The sequence below is a fragment of the Oryx dammah genome, unplaced genomic scaffold, assembly GCF_014754425.2.
Source record: "Oryx dammah isolate SB20612 unplaced genomic scaffold, SCBI_Odam_1.1 HiC_scaffold_11077, whole genome shotgun sequence".
Lineage (NCBI taxonomy): Eukaryota > Metazoa > Chordata > Mammalia > Artiodactyla > Bovidae > Oryx > Oryx dammah.
Window position 1 is genome coordinate 8,268,283 of NW_024080471.1, and position 6,000 is coordinate 8,274,282.

Below are 6,000 nucleotides of genomic sequence, written 5' to 3' on the forward strand. Positions count from 1 at the left end.
TGGGCTCCAAAATCACTGCAGACGGTGACTGCAGCCATGAAATTAAAAGACCTTTGTTTCTTGAAAGGAAACCTATGACAAAAAGCAAAGATATCACTCTGCTGACAAAGATCTATATAATCAAAACTATGGCTTTTCCAGTAGTCTTGTACCAATGTGAGTGTTGGACCATGAAGGAGGCTGAGTGCCGAAGAATTGATGCTTTTGAACTGAGGTGCTGGAGAAGACTCTTGAGGGTCCCTTGCACTGCAAGGAGATAAACCAGTCAATTCTAAAGGAAATCAACGTGAAGATTCATTGGAAGGACTGATGCTGAAGCTGAAGCACAAGTACTTTGGCTACCTGATGCAAAGAGTTGACTCATTGAAAAAGACTCTGATGCTGAGAAAGACTGAAGGCAAAAGGAGAAGAGGGTGGCAGAGGATGAGATGGGTTAGATAGCATCACCAACTCAATGGACATGAATATGAGCAAACTCCAGGAGATAGTGAAGGACAGGGAAGCCTGGTGTGAGGTAGGCATGGGAGTGCCCAGAGATGGACATGACTGAGAGATTTAACAACCACCTCCTTTTTGGGGGGATGGTGACCAGGGCTAGCTTCCTTCATGTTTGTGATCATGAAGGCTCACAAAACAGTGATTATCAGTCCCTTGAGTATGATCAGTAGGAAAGACAAGTACTTAATGTTATTTATATCAGTGGGCTTCCCAGGTGGCACACTGGTAAAGAATCTGCCTCCTAACACAGGAGATTCAAGAGTTGCTGGTTTGATCCCTGGGTCAGGAAGATCTCCTGGAATAGGAAATGGCAACCCATTCCAATATTCTTGCCTGGGAAATTCTATAGTCAGAGGAGCCTGGTGAGATACAGTCCATGGGGTTGCCAAGAGTTGGACACAACTGAGCACACACACCTTGAAATTAAACGTAGAGGTTAGCTTTCCAAAGGGAATGTAACACAAGGAGGACTTCCAAGTTTCCCCTGAATATTATAAAAAATGATTCATGTTGTGGCAGGGGGCCATACAAAGTCAACTCAGATATCTCCTCTCTGAGAATCGATGTTTGGCTCATCCGAAGTGCAATGGCTGTCTAAGTGGCAGATGGGGAACAAGTATGGCTGGGTAATGAACAGTGCAGGTTGCCAATCGGAAGTAGGGAGGAGAGAATGCCCAGATGGCATGTTGGTAAAGAATCTGCCTGCTAGTGCCGGAGGTGCAAGAGATGCCAGTTCGATCCCTGGGTTGGGAAGATTCCCTGTAGTAGGAAACAGCAACCCACTCCAGTATTCTTGCCAGGAAAATCCCAAGGACAGAGAAGACTTCTGGGCTACAGTCAATGGAGTTGCAAAGAGTCAGACATGACTAAGCACACACTCAGAGTGGGACTACATCCCAGAGATGGAAAAGGCATGATTTCTAGGCCAAGCATAGCTCTGTTGGCCCTTTGAGGATTCATGGTCGGGGGATTACAGATCAGGTGGGTAGATTTTGGTTCTAATGAGCCTAAGATGATTGGCCCCTGAGTCAGTAAACCTGAGTTGTTTTCAGATCAAAGACTATGTACTAAGCCATGTCAGCTGGCTTGGGTATATGACCCACATACACCCTTGATAGGAAAGGGACCCAAGACAGATGATGAGCACAAATCCATTTCTGCCAAAGACCTCTTCTTGGTACACCAAGAATAGAGGATAGTAGACACTCTCTTGACTGCTTCCACTTGGCTGACACGACAGTCTAACACCATTCATTCCCGGCAGGACAAAGGCCTGAAGCTGGCAAGTTACTCCCTAGCACACCCAAGCCCTTCAGGTCCTACCACCCTGAATCATGTTGGGAAAGATTTCAGTGTGTTTGCTTCCAATCCTGCTTGTGTCCATTGTTCTTGGTTGTTTCAAGTGCATAATTCAATTAAATATTTCCTAAATCAATGAAGCATGACTGAGAAAAGAAAGTTGTGCTTTGCCTTTGAAATTTATGTTGAGAGCCTCAGGGAACACTTAATAAAAGGAACTCACTAAAATATCACTGCTGAATTATGTGTAGCGGAAACAACATTCAGAAAACTAAGATCATGGCATCTGGTCCCATCAATTCATGGCAAATAGATAGGGAAGCAGTGACTGACTTCATTTTTTTGGGCTCCAAAATCACTGCAGATGGTGACTGTAGCCATGAAATTAAAAGGTGCTTACTCCTAAGTTATGACCAACCTAGACAGCATATTAAAAAGCAGAGACATTACTTTGTCAACAAAGGTCTGTCTAGTCAAAGCTATGGTTTTTCCAGTGGTCATGTATGGATGTGAGAGTTGGACTATAAAGAAAGCTGAGTGCAGAAGAATTGATGCTTTTGACCTGTGGTGTTGGAGAAGACTCTTGAGAGTCCCTTGGACTGCAAGGAGATCCAACCAGTCCATTCTAAAGGAGATCAGTCCTGGGTATTCATTGGAAGGACTGATGTTAAAGCCAAAACTCCAGTATTTTGGCCATCTGATGTGAAGAGCTGACTCATCTGAAAAGACCCTGATATTGGGAAAGATTGAAGGTGGGAGGAGAAGGGGACGACAGAGGATGAGATGGCTAGATGGCATCACCGACTCATTGGACATGAGTTTGGGTAAACTCCGGGAGTTGGTGATGGACAGGGAGGCCTGGCATGCTGCAGTCCATGGGGTCGCAAAGAGTTGGACATGACTGAGCAACTGAACTGAACTGAAACACCGTGAAAGACAGGGAAAGCTATAAAAATCTGTAAGTTCTACACTTACATAATTTTAAAAATACTTATGTTCTTGGTGCTCTTTAAAGAACTCTCACTGGGATGGGTTGGTTTGGTGGGATAAGGATGGCTTATCATTTAGTTCAAATCAATAAGCACCTGTTTATCACTTGTTATAGTCACAATTCTAGACAAGGCACTGTAGCTAATGCAAAACAAGTAAATAGTCCCTCTTTCTGAAAGATTACGGTAAAATTGGGGAGATAAGACTGATTCCCAAAAGGAAGTAATGCAAGTTTAAATAAAATTACCTATTAAGTAGTTTGGAATATAATAGTGCTATAGAATTCCTATCTAGTGGCAAGAGTTGGACTGATTGGAGAAGGTCTAATAAAAGATAAGGTTTTGAGTTGAACCTTGAAGGATAGTTGACATTCCAGGTGGTTCAGTGATCATGAATCTGTCTACCAAGCGGGAGATGTAGGTTTGATCCCTGGGCCGGGAAGAGCCCCTGGATTAGGATTTCCTACTCCAGTATTCTTTCCTGGGAAATCCCATGCATAGAAAAGCCTGGAAGGCTATAGTCCAGGGAGTCACAAAGAGCTGGACATGACTTAGCAACTAAATAACAGCAACAACAAAATTGAAGGATAGTTCGGGTTAGGGAGGTGGTAACATCCTTAGAGAAGAGAAGAAATTGCATCCATGACACAATAATAAATGGTTATAAAAATGGCAGTAATTTTTCAAATTAAATATAGAGCAGCCACATTTAAAAAATTAACAGAAGGGTTAGAATATAAAGTTGATTAATCTCAAGGAGGGGGAGAGAGTGAGAGAGAAAAACAAAGAAAAAAAAAGATAAAATGAGAAGGTCAAGCTAGAAGGTCTAATATTGAACTGAAAAGAACATTAGAAAGAGAAAATGGAAGAAATGAAATGGAGGAAATTACAAAATAAATAATTCAAGAAAGTTTTTGGAACTATAGGATGTGAGTCTTCATAATGAAAAGGCTGATCAAGTACCAAGCAAAATGAATGGAAAACCACGACAAGGCATATACTCGTGGCAAAAAAGGGATAAAGATAAGACTTAAGTCTCCCTAGAGAAATAAAACTGGCCAAAGGATGTGCTCAGTTGCTCAGTCGTGTCTGACTCTTTGAGACCCCATGGACTGTAGCTCACCAGGCTCCTCTGTTCATGGAATTTTCTAGGCAAGAATACTGGAGTGGGTTGCCATTTCCTTCTCCAGGGGATCTTCCAGACCCAGGGATAGAACCAAAGTCTCTTGTGTCTCCTGCACTAGGAGGTGGATTCTTTACCACTGTGCCTCCTGGGAAGCCCATATGCCTGAAACTAATACAGCATTCCAGAATACTGGAGTGGGTAGCTGTTCCCTTCTCCAGGAGATCTTTCCAACCCAGGGATAGAACCCAGGTCTTCCACATTGAAGGTGAATTCTTTACCAGCTGAGCCACAAGGGAAGCCCAAGAATACTGGAGTGGGTAGCCTATCCCTTCTCTAGGGGAACTTCTCAACCCAGGAATTGAACCGGGGTCTCCTGCATTAAAGGAGGATTCGTTACCAACTGAGCTATCAGGGAAGCCCTGGGGCTAAAGGATAGGAAATCATAATAGTATCAGACATCTCAACAATAAAAACAGAAGCCAGGCAATAGTGGCCTTAACAATTTTTCAAGGAAAATACTCTTCAAGTCAGAAGTCTCAAATCAGCCAACCATCCATCCATCAAATGTGAGAGTGAAATAGACATATCCTCAGTTGGGCAGTGCTCGAAACACAGTCTCGCAAGCTACAGGAGGATGGGTTACATTAAAACCAGGGTGCAAACCAAGCAAGAGGAAGACAGGGCAGCCGGGGACAGGCTCCAACACAGGCAGGACTGGGCACTGGTCCTGGGATGGCAGACCAGGGAGACACAGAGGCCCTGGGAGGGGAGGCTCCTCGTTCAATCAGCACAGGGAACACGCTGACAGGTTTTTGAGGTGGTGGAACATTTTCAAAAAATAGCAAGCATTAATGGAAATCAAGGTAAAGGCAACAAAAAGAGGCAAATACTGCTGGCAGGAGAAACGGGAGTTCCTGGTAAAAGGAGACAGTCGATGAGTTAAATTTGCCCACTTATAATTAGCCAAAAACTGGGATAGCATTATGAGAGAACAGACTCAGGTGAAGAGGGCATGGGGTCTAACAGAAATCAGTGCATCTAATGATCATAAATATCCATAAGAACTGGGAGTGACTGAGAGTGAGCAGGTGTGGAGCAGGAGTTGTTATTTTTATGATAATTCTTTTACTGTTATTTTGCTTTTCCAAGATATGTACACATATCAGTATTAAGTTGCTAAAAAATAAAAACTGTTTGAAAACACACGAGAGGTTGCTGTGGCTGAAGCTGCCCCGATGAGTGCCCTGAGACAGCTTTGAGGGGTGCAGTTTGAAAACCATAGATAGAGAGAAAACCTACCCTATTCTTTGACTGAACTCAGAAAATTTAGAGCTCCTCAAGAGTGCTGAACGAGGATGGGTACTCCTTTACCATCAGGGACAAGATCCTCACGGATGACGTAAAGCCTGGTTGAAGGCAGGGCACACGTATCACCTTTGAGAAGGAAGGGGACCAGAATCCCAACATCATCTCAGCTGACATCATCTTCATCATAAAGGAGAAACTGCACCCTTGCTTCCACAGGGAGAACGACAACCTCTTCTTTGTGATGTCCATCTCCTTGAGCAAGGCTCTGACCCACTACTCCAAGGAGGTGAAGACCCTAGACGACTCTCTGCTCAACATCCCCACCAGTAACACTGTCCACCCCAAGGACTACAAGAAGGTGCCAGGTAAGGAGATGGTGTTGCCAGAAAACCCCATCAAGAAGGGGGATGTCTTCATTTTCTGCACCAGCCAGTTCCCTACCTGTCTCACACCCCAGCAGAAGGAGATGCTATGCCAGGCAATGCTGACATGACTCTGGTAGGCTGGGGCCTGGAGCAGGGGAGGTGAAGGCCAGCTGGGCCTGACCAGCTCAGCCTCAGGGTGTGCGGTGGAGCCAGCCCACTGCACAGACATGACATGAGGATGGGATGGCATGGAACTTTTAAACTGACACAATGATGTTTTTGTTTTTGTTCAGTTGCTAAGTCATGCTCGACTCTGCGACCTCACGGACTGCAGCATGCCAGGCCTCTCTGTCCCTTTATATTTAAGGAAATAAAGTGGTTTTTTTTTTTTTTTCCTTTTTAAAAAAAGATGCTC

At 44.2% G+C, this 6,000-nt stretch overlaps 1 pseudogene; it reads left to right on the forward strand.

Annotated features, from left to right (window-relative positions):
• The first annotated feature begins 1,061 nt into the window (after positions 1-1,061).
• LOC120860444 lies at positions 1,062-5,713 on the forward strand (annotated as a pseudogene).
• Positions 5,714-6,000: the final 287 nt, after the last annotated feature.